The sequence below is a fragment of the Rhipicephalus microplus genome, unplaced genomic scaffold, assembly GCF_043290135.1.
Source record: "Rhipicephalus microplus isolate Deutch F79 unplaced genomic scaffold, USDA_Rmic scaffold_137, whole genome shotgun sequence".
NCBI classification, from domain to species: Eukaryota; Metazoa; Arthropoda; class Arachnida; order Ixodida; family Ixodidae; genus Rhipicephalus; species Rhipicephalus microplus.
Window position 1 is genome coordinate 12,501 of NW_027464709.1, and position 15,000 is coordinate 27,500.

The 15,000-nt window shown below is 62.1% G+C and overlaps 2 non-coding genes across 2 annotated transcripts; both read right to left on the minus strand.

Moving 5' to 3' along the window:
- Nucleotides 1-307: 307 nt before the first annotated feature.
- LOC142791034 (5.8S ribosomal RNA) lies at nucleotides 308-460 on the minus strand. Its single transcript, XR_012889955.1, has one exon. It is a non-coding gene; the product is annotated as a 5.8S ribosomal RNA (ribosomal RNA).
- A 1,719-nt stretch (nucleotides 461-2,179) lies between these two features.
- LOC142791035 (small subunit ribosomal RNA) lies at nucleotides 2,180-3,994 on the minus strand. The gene has a single exon (XR_012889956.1). It is a non-coding gene; the product is annotated as a small subunit ribosomal RNA (ribosomal RNA).
- Nucleotides 3,995-15,000: the final 11,006 nt, after the last annotated feature.

Here is a 15,000-nt window from a genome sequence, read left to right on the forward strand (position 1 = left end):
GCTCTCGCAGCTCTTGCGCGCCCGGTCGCAGAGAGGAGTACGCAACCTCGACCGCACTTTTCCTGCAGGCTTCCTTCCGACTCGAAGTCCTGCGGCGGTCTCAACGAGGTGCCACATCCTCAATGCAGTCGGTCGCCCCCGTTTCGGTTGGGCTCTGGCACGACGGTCGCCACCGTCTCGCCCTTGAGTGGCCGCTGTTGGCGCTCGCTGTGAGGTGTTCAGCGTGCTGTCCGTGTTGCCGACGCGGTCAAAACGAGTCGACGGCTCACGTTCCCTTGTGCGCCGAAGGCTCTCTTGATATGTGATCCGACCCTCAGACAGACGAAGCCAAGGGAAGACCCAAGGCCGCAATGTGCGTTCAAAGAATCAGTGCTCAGTGTGTCCTGCAATTCACACCAAGTCTCGCAGCTGGCTGCGTTCTTCATCGACCCGAGAACCGAGTGATCCACCGCTTAGAGTCGTGAAAAAGTGTTTGTTCAATTCCGTACAGTCAAAACCAAACGTTTCTGGCACTCGGCCAAACAGTGGCCAAGAAGGGCGCTTTTCAGCGCACGCTTGGACTCCAAAACTCTGCCGCGCCTTTTTCGGCTGCCGCAAATCGAGCAAACGGTGTGTTTCGGACGGCGTTTCGCTTTCGCTACTTGCGAGTGCTTTCGTGGTCCACCCCTCTATAAATACTCGGGAGGCGTCGAAGCCGGTTCTCCAAGCCGGACCCGTAGGTATCGTTGTGTGCTCGCTCTCATTGGCCCGCCTAACCAGAAAATGCCTGCGGTACACCCATTTGGATAAGAGTGCACGCAGATGCGGGCCTCGACGGCTACACATTTCCTCGGGCGGCCGCCTCCCGGCCTCCGTGGAGCGCGGGATGCACGGTCCCATCGACAAGCCTCTCCCGTTTTTACCGTGGCGTCGCGGTTCACCACGGCAGGCGGGTCGGTCTCCTCCGCATAAAAAGGGGGACCCCCGCTTTTTGTTCCACGAAATCGCACAAGCTTTTTTCGCATCCACGGTTTGCCACCGCACACCAAAATGCCGATCCGGCTGCCTACTTTAGCCAACAGGTGGAGCCAGGCGCGCCGTACTTGCGCGGCACTTCCCACGTCCACCGAAGTCGGTGCCAAGGACCACTTTCGGCGCCGGAGCCGCGTACGAGCCTACTCGAGGCGGAAGAACGAAGCCAGCAAGGGCCTGGCCGCAAGTGCGTTCAATTGTCGGGACGTCCAAGTCCCTCGTTCTTCCGTGCTTCCTCTTTCGGCAAGTCGTTGCGGCACCTTCCCAAAGCGCGCAGACCCGCTAATCGCGACGAGCGCGACGTGGCCGTGCCGCCTTTCCCTCGGCAGCAAGCAAAACGCCTGGCAACGTCGACGCTCCCCTAACCGCGATCTCGCACCGTGTTTCGTGTGGCGAATTCAAAAGCCGGCCGGCGCTGCTGCAACCATTACGGTCGGTACGCATACGCCGCGGAGGGCGGGACGGTCATCGGAGCGTGCGGTTCCTCCATCGAGTACTGCGCACCTCGGCCGTCGCATCGCCGTGCCATGACCGGCCGCGCGTCAACGCGAACCGGTGCCAGCGAGATCCCTCGCCTGCAAGAACCGACCGGCAGCCTCCGTCACCCGAGGACGCGGAGGCGCTTGCCGCGGACGGCGGGACGGTATGCACTGGTGCACAGCGGACCCGTCACATCGCCAGTTCCTTGACCGACCGCCGACGCTTGTGCCGTTCCTCTCGTACTTCGCAGTCGCCGCGCGATTGTCGGGTCTCGTTCTTGCACGCTCGAACGGTCGGGAGGGCACTCGGCTGGCGTTTCGGGAACGCGCAGCCTCGCCTTCTACCGACGTAACCACGACTCGCCGTTCGCGCTCCGCCGCTCCTGTTTACAGTACTAGGCGGTCCCGCAGCGGTCGGGTCGCGCATTTCGAGCGCTTCGAGCCACGGTGCTGTGGCGGGTCGAAAGCCGACCTATGAGTGCGTTGCGCCGTTTGTACCCGCGTCCGCCACCTGGCCGACCGTCCAAGGTCGCGGTGTTGGCGTCCGCTGGGCGCAACAATTTGTCACGGGGTGCCGCTCCACATTCAGGCAGCCCCGTGGGGAAAAGCCGACCCCGCGTCCAAACGGGGTCAGCGGCAGAAAGTGTCGGGCGCAGACGCAGCTGAGGCGCTCACCCTTCACAATCCGTTAATGATCCTTCCGCAGGTTCACCTACGGAAACCTTGTTACGACTTTTACTTCCTCTAAATGATCAAGTTTGGTCATCTTTCCAACAGACCGGCGCAACCGAAAGGCCGCGCCGGACATCGGTCCGAAGACCTCACTAAATCATTCAATCGGTAGTAGCGACGGGCGGTGTGTACAAAGGGCAGGGACGTAATCAACGCGAGCTTATGACTCGCGCTTACTGGGAATTCCTCGTTCAAGGGGAACAATTGCAAGCCCCTATCCCAATCACGAAAGAAGTTCCACGGGTTACCCAGTCTTTTCAGACAGGGATAAAGACACGCTGCTTCCTTCAGTGTAGCGCGCGTGCGGCCCCGGACATCTAAGGGCATCACAGACCTGTTATTGCTCTGTTTCGTGCGGCTAGGAGCCGCTTGTCCCTCTAAGAAGGTTGTAAGGTGCTGGGAACCCCGCACCTATTTAATAGGCTAGAGTCTCGTTCGTTATCGGAATTAACCAGACAAATCGCTCCACCAACTAAGAACGGCCATGCACCACCATCCACCGAATCAAGAAAGAGCTCTCAATCTGTCAATCCTCCCAGTGTCCGGGCCGGGTAAGTTTTCCCGTGTTGAGTCAAATTAAGCCGCAGGCTCCACTCCTGGTGGTGCCCTTCCGTCAATTCCTTTAAGTTTCAGCTTTGCAACCATACTTCCCCCGGAACCCAAATACTTTGGTTTCCCGGAAGCTGCCCGCCGAGTCATTTGAGTAACTCAGGCGGATCGCTGGTTGGCATCGTTTATGGTCAGAACTAGGGCGGTATCTGATCGCCTTCGAACCTCTGACTTTCGTTCTTGATCAATGAAAACATTCTTGGCAAATGCTTTCGCAGTAGTTCGTCTTGCGACGGTCCAAGAATTTCACCTCTAGCGCCGCAATACGAATGCCCCCGTCCGTCCCTCTTAATCATTACCTCGTATTCCAAAAACCAACAGAACAGAAACGAGGTCTTGTTCTATTATTCCATGCAAGTTTATTCAGGCGACTCGCCTGCGTTGAGCACTCTAATTTTTTCAAAGTAAAAGCACCGGCCATCTCGAGGCACACAATGAAGTGCACCAAGAAAGAACCGGCACGATGTTCAGTCCGAGCCGTCGCATCGGGTAGATGCACTACTCGTCTGGAACTGAGATCCAACTACGAGCTTTTTAACCGCAGCAGCTTTAGTATACGCTATTGGAGCTGGAATTACCGCGGCTGCTGGCACCAGACTTGCCCTCCAATTGATCCTCGTTAAAGGATTTAGAGTGTACTCATTTCAATTACGGGGCCTCAAAAGAGTCCCGTATTGTTATTTTTCGTCACTACCTCCCCGTGCCGGGAGTGGGTAATTTGCGCGCCTGCTGCCTTCCTTGGATGTGGTAGCCGTTTCTCAGGCTCCCTCTCCGGAATCGAACCCTGATTCTCCGTTACCCGTAACAACCATGGTAAGCAAGTAACCTACCATCGAAAGTTGATAAGGCAGACACTTGAAAGAAACGTCGCCGGCTCGTGGCCATGCGATCAGCACAAAGTTATCCAGAGTCACCACACAATACGGGCCGAAACCCGATCGATCTTGGTCTAATAAAAGCACCCGTTACCCAAAGGGCTCCAGGCTCACTGCATGTATTAGCTCTAGAATTGCCACAGTTATCCAAGTAGGAAGAAACGATCTAAGGAACCATAACTGATTTAATGAGCCATTCGCGGTTTCGCCTTATTTCGGCATGTACTTAGACATGCATGGCTTAATCTTTGAGACAAGCATATGATTACTGGCAGGATCAACCAGGTAATCGTTCGACTGCGCGTCCGTCCTCGCCTTCGGCGGGCCGGACGCAGTCTGTGTGCGGCGGAGGCCACCTTCAGGCGCCCCAACACGCTTATTTTGCACTCCGAGATGACGGCGTTCGAGCTCGCTACGGCACAACCTTCCCGAAAGACGAGTGGGAGCCGTGCGGCAAGAAGCACGTTCATGCTCGCTCTTTTTCGTTGCATCGACTCGGTCGCGCCGTGCGGGTTGCCCAAGCCCGCTGCACTGTCGGTGGACCGGCCGGAACTAGCAACGGAGCCGAGACTGCAAAGCCGCCAGACGACGGGTCACGCCCGCGTCTTCGGCGCTTTCGCATCTGAATCGCCCGAGGACGACACGGAACACACCTCGATATCGTGGTAAAACGGCACCGTCCGACAACCAGCCCCTAACGCATCAAGCGGATGAGGCTGCAGACGACTGCCGTGGATTCCCCTGGAGCAGACCCGAGGACACGCTTGACGAGGCCGAAGCCCGCCGCATATCAGACACCCGGTCGCTTTCGCGTACGCCGCTCACGAGAACCCCCACATAATAGCAGCGATAAGTACCCAGACCTCCTTGGGCACTAATACGAGCGTACTCGAGAAAATTTCACCGCGGGTGTGCCCCGAAACGTGTGGCACGTTGAGCGTGCCACAAGTCTACGTCGCTCTCAAACCCGCCGAGGTCGTAGAATTTGCGACCCTACTCACGAAATTCCCACCGAGGATACGGCCGCAAACGTACCGCACCTTGGGTAGGCCACGAGTTTGTGCAACACTACGCTGACGGCACAGCACCGAGGTCGTGCGCGCACGCACGGGAAAATTCCGCCGCGGTTTCTGCCGAAAACGTGAGGCACCACGACTCTCCGCAAGTTCGCGTCGACTGCGAAAGACCGAAGTCGTGAACGACGTGTCCGCTACTCGCCGCCGACACGCTGGACACCAAACGTACAACGACTCGACGGCGTCGTAGAGGCCCACGACGCGGTTTTCCTTAACGACGTCTCGGCGTGGCACCGACAGGTTAGAACGGCCGACCAACGTTCCCTGTCCGCCGTTCGGCTCAGTCGAAGGGCTCGGCGACTTCGGCAACGCTGCGAAGCCGCACGGTGACGCACGCCATGTCCCCATTTTTTTTTTCTTTCTGCGTCTGCCGGGGTGCCCCTATAATAGCAGCGATAAGCACCCAGACCGCCGTGGGTCGCTCGCCCCGGCTGACGTGGTTTTTCGTACTCCTGCGGCGGTCGCCGTCAAGCACGTCCAAATACGCTACTTTCGTGGGCGCATTCACGCTCTTTCGCTTCGCCGGAGTGCCAGCACTCACTCTGCCAAAAACGGCGAACATCCGAGCGGCGGTTCCCACTTTTGCGTCGGCGTCGCAAACCCCGCCCCGGCAGACGAGGTTTGCCGTACTCGTGCGACGGTGGCCGGCGGGCACGTCGAAAGACGCCGATATCGTGCGCGAATTGGCGCACCTTGGCTTCACCGGAGTGCCGCCACTGACTCCTCCAAAAACGGCGAAGATCCGAGCGGCGCTTCCCACTTTCGCATCGGCGTCCCGAACTCCGCCCCGGCTGACGCGGTTTACCGTACTCGTGCGACGGTCGCCGGCGAGCACGTGGAAAGACGCCGATATCGTGCCCGAATCGGCTCCGTTCGGCTTCGCCGGAGTGCCAGCACTGGCTCGGCGAAAGACGACGAACATCCGAGCGACGGTTCTCACTATTGCGTACGCGTCGCAAACCCCGCCCCGGCAGACGCACTTTGCCGTACTCGTGCGACGGTCGCCGGCGAGCACGTAGAAAGACGCCGATATCGTGCCGGAATCGGCCCCGTTTGGCTTCGCCGGAGTGCCAGCACTCACTCGGCCACAAACGGCGAACATCCGAGCGGCGGTTCCCACTTAGCCGTCGGCGTCCCGAACTCCGCCCCGGCAGACGCGGTTGCCGAGCTCGTGCGACTAGCGACCGCGAAGCCGTCTCGCGACGCCGCTTTCGTGCGCGGCTCCCACTGCGACCTGGGTCACCCGAGGTCGACGAGCAAAAAAGAATGTCGAAAAAATTTTTTTTTTTTTTTGCGTCTGCCGGGGTGCCCCTATAATAGCAGCGATAAGCACCCAGACCGCCATGGGTCGCTCGCCCCGGCTGACGTGGTTTTTCGTTTTCCTGCGGTGGTCGTCGTCAAGCACGTCCAAACACGCCACTTTCGTGGGCGCATTCGCGCTCTTTCGCTTCGCCGGAGTGCCAGCACTCACTCTGCCAAAAACGGCGAACATCCTAGTGGCGGTTCCCACTTTTGCGTCGGCGTCGCCAACCCCGCCCCGGCATACGCGGTTTGCCGTACTCGTGCGGCGGTGGCCGGCGGGCACGTCGAAAGACACCGATATCGTGCGCGAGTCGATGCTTCTTGGTCTCGCAGGAGGGCCGCCACTCACTCCTGCAAAAACGGCGAAGATCCGAGCGGCGCTTCCCACTTTTTCGTCGGCATCGCAAACCTCGCCCCGGCAGACGCGCTTTGCCGTACTCGTGCGACGGTCGCCGGCGAGCACGTCGAAATACGCCGATATCGTGCCCGAATCGGCCCCGTTTCGCTTCGCCGGAGTGCCAGCACTCACTCGGCCAAAAACGGCGAACATCCGAGCAGCGGTACCCACTTAGCCGTCGGCATCCCGAACTCCGCGCCGGCTGACGCGGTTGCCGAGCTCGTGCGACTAGCGACCGCGAACGCGTCTCGCGACGCCGCTTTCGTGCGCGGCTCCCATTGCGACCTGGGTTACCCGAGCTCGACCAGCAAAAAAGAAGGTCGAAAAAAAATTTTTTTTTTCTGCGTCTGCCGGGGTGCCCCTATAATAGCAGCGATAAGCACCCAGACCGCCGTGGGTCGCTCGCCCCGGCTGACGTGGTTTTTCGTACTCCTGCAGCGGTCGCCGTCAAGCACGTCCAAATACGCCACTTTCGTGGGCGCTTTCGCGCTCTTTCGCGTCGCCGGTGTGCCAGCACTCACTCTGCCAAAAACGGCCAACATCCGAGCGGCGGTTCCCACTTTTGCGTCGGCGTCGTAAACCCCGCCCCGGCAGACGCGGTTTGCCCTACTCGTGCGACGGTCGCCGGCGAGCGCGTCGAAAGACGCCGATATCGTGCGCTAATTGGCGCTCCTTGGCTTCTCCGGAGTGCCGCCACTCACTCCTCCAAAAACGGCGAAGATCCGAGCGGCGTTCTCCACTTTCGCATCGGCGTCCCGAACTCCGCCCGGGCTGACGCGGTTTACCGTACTCGTGCGACGGTCGCCGCCGGGCACGTCGAAAGACGCCGATATCGTGCCGTAATCGGCCCCGTTTGGCTTCGCCCGAGTGCCAGCACTCACTCGGCCAAAAACGGCGAACATCCGAGCAGCGTTTCCCACTTTCGCATCGGCGTCCCGAAGCCCGCCCCGGCAGACGCGGTTTGCCCTACTCGAGCGACGGTCGCCGGCGATCACGTCGAAAGGCGCCGAATTCGTGCACGAATCGATGCTTCTTGGTCTCGCAGGAGGGCCGCCACTCACTCCTGCAAAAACGGCGAAGATCCGAGTTGCGCTTCCCACTTTTTCGTCGGCGTCCCGAACTACGCCCCGGCTGACGCGGTTTACCGTACTCGTGCGACGGTCGCCGGCGGGCACTTCAAAATACGCCGATTTCGTGGGCGCATTCACGCTGTTTCGCTTCCCCGGAGTGCCAACACTCACTCTGCCGAAAGCGGCGATCATCCGAGCGGCGGTTCCCACTTTTGCGTCGGCTTCGCAAACGGCGCCCCGGCAGACGCGCTCGTGCGACGTACTCGTGCGACGGTCGCCGGCGAGCACGTCGAAAGACGCCGGTATCGTGCTCGAATCGACCCCGTTTCGCTTCGCCGGAGTGCTGCCAGTCACGGCGCAGAAAACGGCGAACAAGTGTTTTTTTTTTTTTCCTAGAATTTGTGTTATAGAAGGCACATTTGATATCGGACGATAATTTTCAACTTTATCACGCGCACCGATTTTCGTGTAGAGGTTTGCAAGTTTATGGGAATTTCTCCACTTGGAATAATGCGATTTAGTAGTACTACGAGAACTTCATGGATGTACTCAAGGGTACGGGGCAATTCAGTTACGTCAACACCTGCAGATTTTTTACACTTCAAACTGAAAATTGTTGGTTGTGAGTCCTCGTGTGATATTAAAGGCCGATTCGCTAACACATAGAACAAAGAAAGAAAGGAAGAAAAAACGCCCGCGCTCGCTCAAGAAACCTGGGTTCGCAACAAGTGGCAACAACAAGCAACCGAGCGAGTGCGCCAAAACCCGTGGCGGCCGAACAAACGCGAAGTCCCAACCGCGTCAGCCGGGGCGGCACGGGACAGGAAAAATCACTTCAGCCGGGGCGGCGGGGCACCGAATAAACCTCGTCACCTCGTCGCAGGATAAAAGAGGAAACAAAAAGTCTAAACAGCGTCTGCTGGAGCGAATGCGTAATAAAACAACAACAACAACAAAAAAAAACACCCGCGCTCAAGAAGTCTGCAATCCTCACAAAAGGCGACTGTGACCGAGCAGCGTCAGCCGGGGCCGTGCGGAAACGGAAAAACCGCGACTACCGGGGCGTCGAGGCACCGAAAAATCCACTTCAGCCGCGGCGAAAAAAAAAAACAAAAAGAAAGACGGAGGGGGGGGGGAACCACGTCTGCCGGGGCGAAGGAAAAAAAAACGCGTCTGCCGGGGCGAGCCCGGGTGCGGCACCACCGGGAAAACTGTGGCAAACAGACATGGCGATCGAGTGAGTGGGCCGCCAGCCAGGCTCAGCCAAAAAGTGCAAAGTCCGAACTGCGTCAGCCGGGGCGGCAAAAACCGCGTCAGCCGGGGCGGCGCAAAAAACCGCGTCTGCCGGGGCGGCACGAAACCGCGTCAGCCGGGGCGGGGCGAAAACTGCGTCAGCCGGGGCGAAAGAAAAAAAAAAACGCGTCTGCCGGGGCAAGCCCGGGTGCGGCACCACCGGGAAAACTGTGGCAAACAGACATGGCGATCGAGTGAGTGGGCCGCCAGCCAGGCACAGCCGAAAAGTGCAAAGTCCGAACCGTGTCAGCCGGGGCGACGCAAAAACCGCGTCAGCCGGGGCGGCGCGAAAACCGCGTCAGCCGGGGCGGCACGAAACCGCGTCAGCCGGGGCGGCGCGAAAACTGCGTCAGCCGGGGCGGCGCGAAAACCTCGTCAGCCGGGGCGAGCGAAAAGGGGGGGGGGGGGGAACCACGTCTGCCGGGGCGAAAGAAAAAAAAACGCGTCTGCCGGGGCGAGCCCGGGTGCGGCACCACCGGGAAGACTGTGGCAAACAGACATGGCGATCGAGTGAGTGGGCCGCCAGCCAGGCTCAGCCCAAAAAGTGCTAAGTCCGAACTGCGTCAGCCGGGGCGGCGCGAAAACCGCGTCTGCCGGGGCGGCACGAAACCGCGTCAGCCGGGGCGGCGCGAAAACTGCGTCAGCCGGGGCGAGCCCGGGTGCGGCACCACCGGGAAAACTGTGGCAAACAGACATGGCGATCGAGTGAGTGGGCCGCCAGCCAGGCACAGCCGAAAAGTGCTAAGTCCGAACTGCGTCAGCCGGGGCGGCAAAAACCGCGTCAGCCGGGGCGGCGCAAAAAACCGCGTCTGCCGGGGCGGCACGAAACCGCGTCAGCCGGGGCGGCGCGAAAACTGCGTCAGCCGGGGCGAAAGAAAAAAAAAAACGCGTCTGCCGGGGCGAGCCCGGGTGCGGCACCACCGGGAAAACTGTGGCAAACAGACATGGCGATCGAGTGAGTGGGCCGCCAGCCAGGCACAGCCGAAAAGTGCTAAGTCCGAACTGCGTCTGCCGGGGCGGCACGAAACCGCGTCAGCCGGGGCGGCGCGAAAACCGCGTCTGCCGGGGCGGCACGAAACCGCGTCAGCCGGGGCGGCGCGAAAACTGCGTCAGCCGGGGCGAGCCCGGGTGCGGCACCACCGGGAAAACTGTGGCAAACAGACATGGCGATTGAGTGAGTGGGCCGCCAGCCAGGCACAGCCGAAAAGTGCTAAGTCCGAACTGCGTCTGCCGGGGCGGCACGAAACCGCGTCAGCCGGGGCGGCGCGAAAACCGCGTCTGCCGGGGCGGCACGAAACCGCGTCAGCCGGGGCGGCGCGAAAACTGCGTCAGCCGGGGCGAGCCCGGGTGCGGCACCACCGGGAAAACTGTGGCAAACAGACATGGCGATCGAGTGAGTGGGCCGCCAGCCAGGCACAGCCGAAAAGTGCAAAGTCCGAACCGTGTCAGCCGGGGCGACGCAAAAACCGCGTCAGCCGGGGCGGCGCGAAAACCGCGTCAGCCGGGGCGGCACGAAACCGCGTCAGCCGGGGCGGCGCGAAAACTGCGTCAGCCGGGGCGGCGCGAAAACCTCGTCAGCCGGGGCGAGCGAAAAGGGGGGGGGGGGAACCACGTCTGCCGGGGCGAAAGAAAAAAAAACGCGTCTGCCGGGGCGAGCCCGGGTGCGGCACCACCGGGAAGACTGTGGCAAACAGACATGGCGATCGAGTGAGTGGGCCGCCAGCCAGGCTCAGCCCAAAAAGTGCTAAGTCCGAACTGCGTCAGCCGGGGCGGCGCGAAAACCGCGTCTGCCGGGGCGGCACGAAACCGCGTCAGCCGGGGCGGCGCGAAAACTGCGTCAGCCGGGGCGAGCCCGGGTGCGGCACCACCGGGAAAACTGTGGCAAACAGACATGGCGATCGAGTGAGTGGGCCGCCAGCCAGGCACAGCCGAAAAGTGCTAAGTCCGAACTGCGTCAGCCGGGGCGGCAAAAACCGCGTCAGCCGGGGCGGCGCAAAAAACCGCGTCTGCCGGGGCGGCACGAAACCGCGTCAGCCGGGGCGGCGCGAAAACTGCGTCAGCCGGGGCGAAAGAAAAAAAAAACGCGTCTGCCGGGGCGAGCCCGGGTGCGGCACCACCGGGAAAACTGTGGCAAACAGACATGGCGATCGAGTGAGTGGGCCGCCAGCCAGGCACAGCCGAAAAGTGCTAAGTCCGAACTGCGTCTGCCGGGGCGGCACGAAACCGCGTCAGCCGGGGCGGCGCGAAAACCGCGTCTGCCGGGGCGGCACGAAACCGCGTCAGCCGGGGCGGCGCGAAAACTGCGTCAGCCGGGGCGAGCCCGGGTGCGGCACCACCGGGAAAACTGTGGCAAACAGACATGGCGATTGAGTGAGTGGGCCGCCAGCCAGGCACAGCCGAAAAGTGCTAAGTCCGAACTGCGTCTGCCGGGGCGGCACGAAACCGCGTCAGCCGGGGCGGCGCGAAAACCGCGTCTGCCGGGGCGGCACGAAACCGCGTCAGCCGGGGCGGCGCGAAAACTGCGTCAGCCGGGGCGAGCCCGGGTGCGGCACCACCGGGAAAACTGTGGCAAACAGACATGGCGATCGAGTGAGTGGGCCGCCAGCCAGGCACAGCCGAAAAGTGCAAAGTCCGAACCGTGTCAGCCGGGGCGACGCAAAAACCGCGTCAGCCGGGGCGGCGCGAAAACCGCGTCAGCCGGGGCGGCACGAAACCGCGTCAGCCGGGGCGGCGCGAAAACTGCGTCAGCCGGGGCGGCGCGAAAACCTCGTCAGCCGGGGCGAGCGAAAAGGGGGGGGGGGGAACCACGTCTGCCGGGGCGAAAGAAAAAAAACGCGTCTGCCGGGGCGAGCCCGGGTGCGGCACCACCGGGAAGACTGTGGCAAACAGACATGGCGATCGAGTGAGTGGGCCGCCAGCCAGGCTCAGCCCAAAAAGTGCTAAGTCCGAACTGCGTCAGCCGGGGCGGCGCGAAAACCGCGTCTGCCGGGGCGGCACGAAACCGCGTCAGCCGGGGCGGCGCGAAAACTGCGTCAGCCGGGGCGAGCCCGGGTGCGGCACCACCGGGAAAACTGTGGCAAACAGACATGGCGATCGAGTGAGTGGGCCGCCAGCCAGGCACAGCCGAAAAGTGCTAAGTCCGAACTGCGTCAGCCGGGGCGGCAAAAACCGCGTCAGCCGGGGCGGCGCAAAAAACCGCGTCTGCCGGGGCGGCACGAAACCGCGTCAGCCGGGGCGGCGCGAAAACTGCGTCAGCCGGGGCGAAAGAAAAAAAAAAACGCGTCTGCCGGGGCGAGCCCGGGTGCGGCACCACCGGGAAAACTGTGGCAAACAGACATGGCGATCGAGTGAGTGGGCCGCCAGCCAGGCACAGCCGAAAAGTGCTAAGTCCGAACTGCGTCTGCCGGGGCGGCACGAAACCGCGTCAGCCGGGGCGGCGCGAAAACCGCGTCTGCCGGGGCGGCACGAAACCGCGTCAGCCGGGGCGGCGCGAAAACTGCGTCAGCCGGGGCGAGCCCGGGTGCGGCACCACCGGGAAAACTGTGGCAAACAGACATGGCGATTGAGTGAGTGGGCCGCCAGCCAGGCACAGCCGAAAAGTGCTAAGTCCGAACTGCGTCTGCCGGGGCGGCACGAAACCGCGTCAGCCGGGGCGGCGCGAAAACCGCGTCTGCCGGGGCGGCACGAAACCGCGTCAGCCGGGGCGGCGCGAAAACTGCGTCAGCCGGGGCGAGCCCGGGTGCGGCACCACCGGGAAAACTGTGGCAAACAGACATGGCGATCGAGTGAGTGGGCCGCCAGCCAGGCACAGCCGAAAAGTGCAAAGTCCGAACCGTGTCAGCCGGGGCGACGCAAAAACCGCGTCAGCCGGGGCGGCGCGAAAACCGCGTCAGCCGGGGCGGCGCGAAAACTGCGTCAGCCGGGGCGGCGCGAAAACCTCGTCAGCCGGGGCGAGCGAAAAGGGGGGGGGGGGAACCACGTCTGCCGGGGCGAAAGAAAAAAAAACGCGTCTGCCGGGGCGAGCCCGGGTGCGGCACCACCGGGAAGACTGTGGCAAACAGACATGGCGATCGAGTGAGTGGGCCGCCAGCCAGGCTCAGCCCAAAAAGTGCTAAGTCCGAACTGCGTCAGCCGGGGCGGCGCGAAAACCGCGTCTGCCGGGGCGGCACGAAACCGCGTCAGCCGGGGCGGCGCGAAAACTGCGTCAGCCGGGGCGAGCCCGGGTGCGGCACCACCGGGAAAACTGTGGCAAACAGACATGGCGATCGAGTGAGTGGGCCGCCAGCCAGGCACAGCCGAAAAGTGCTAAGTCCGAACTGCGTCAGCCGGGGCGGCAAAAACCGCGTCAGCCGGGGCGGCGCAAAAAACCGCGTCTGCCGGGGCGGCACGAAACCGCGTCAGCCGGGGCGGCGCGAAAACTGCGTCAGCCGGGGCGAAAGAAAAAAAAAAACGCGTCTGCCGGGGCGAGCCCGGGTGCGGCACCACCGGGAAAACTGTGGCAAACAGACATGGCGATCGAGTGAGTGGGCCGCCAGCCAGGCACAGCCGAAAAGTGCTAAGTCCGAACTGCGTCTGCCGGGGCGGCACGAAACCGCGTCAGCCGGGGCGGCGCGAAAACCGCGTCTGCCGGGGCGGCACGAAACCGCGTCAGCCGGGGCGGCGCGAAAACTGCGTCAGCCGGGGCGAGCCCGGGTGCGGCACCACCGGGAAAACTGTGGCAAACAGACATGGCGATTGAGTGAGTGGGCCGCCAGCCAGGCACAGCCGAAAAGTGCTAAGTCCGAACTGCGTCTGCCGGGGCGGCACGAAACCGCGTCAGCCGGGGCGGCGCGAAAACCGCGTCTGCCGGGGCGGCACGAAACCGCGTCAGCCGGGGCGGCGCGAAAACTGCGTCAGCCGGGGCGAGCCCGGGTGCGGCACCACCGGGAAAACTGTGGCAAACAGACATGGCGATCGAGTGAGTGGGCCGCCAGCCAGGCACAGCCGAAAAGTGCTAAGTCCGAACTGCGTCTGCCGGGGCGGCACGAAACCGCGTCAGCCGGGGCGGCGCGAAAACCGCGTCTGCCGGGGCGGCACGAAACCGCGTCAGCCGGGGCGGCGCGAAAACTGCGTCAGCCGGGGCGAGCCCGGGTGCGGCACCACCGGGAAAACTGTGGCAAACAGACATGGCGATCGAGTGAGTGGGCCGCCAGCCAGGCACAGCCGAAAAGTGCTAAGTCCGAACTGCGTCAGCCGGGGCGGCAAAAACCGCGTCAGCCGGGGCGGCGCAAAAACCGCGTCTGCCGGGGCGAAATCAAAAAAAAAAACAAAGAAAAAAGCCCGCGCTTAATCAAAAGAAAACAAAGAAAAAAGCTTGCGCTTAATCAAAAGAAAACAAACAAAAAAAGTTCGCGCTTAAGCCTGGCGGTGGAACCACCGGGGCAAACAGACCTGGCGATCGAGTGAGTGGGCCGCCAGCCGGGGTGAGCCAAAAAGTGCAAAGTCCGAACCGCGTCAGCCGGGGCGACGCAAAAACCGCGTCAGCCGGGGCGGCGCGAAAACCGCGTCAGCCGGGGCGGCGCGAAAACCGCGTCAGCCGGGGCGGCGCAAAAACTGCGTCAGCCGGGGCGGCACGGAAAAACGAAAACCGCGTCAGCCGGGGCGGCACGGAAAAACGAAAACCGCGTCAGCCGGGGCGACATCAAAATGAGGAAAAAAAAAAAAAAACTGCCTTAGGACACCTGCGTACACTTTCATGCGTTTGGGCATATCTCTCTGTAACACGCGCGCCCCTCGTTACGCGCGGCACTCTGTTTTCTCCGACACCCATATTTCGGCGGCATGAGGCACGCGCGCCCGTCCCTACGCACGGCACACCGCAGTGCTTTCTCGATATTTTTCTTTTCCTCCAACACCGTCATCTATAGGCTTTTAGTGACCTGTTGCTCGTGGCACAAGTTCGCTAGCTCTGACACCTCTTGCATGCGCACCGTTTTTGCGCACGGTGCTATGCCGCAAAGCACGGCAGTCGCATGCGTTTCTCTCAGGCACCTCTTTTTTGACACAACGCTGTGGTGCTTAGAAACACACGCGCCGCTTTTGCGCACAGAACTCCACCGTACAGCACGGTAGTCACGTTTGTTCCACACGAACAGCAGTGTGCATCGTGCTACGACA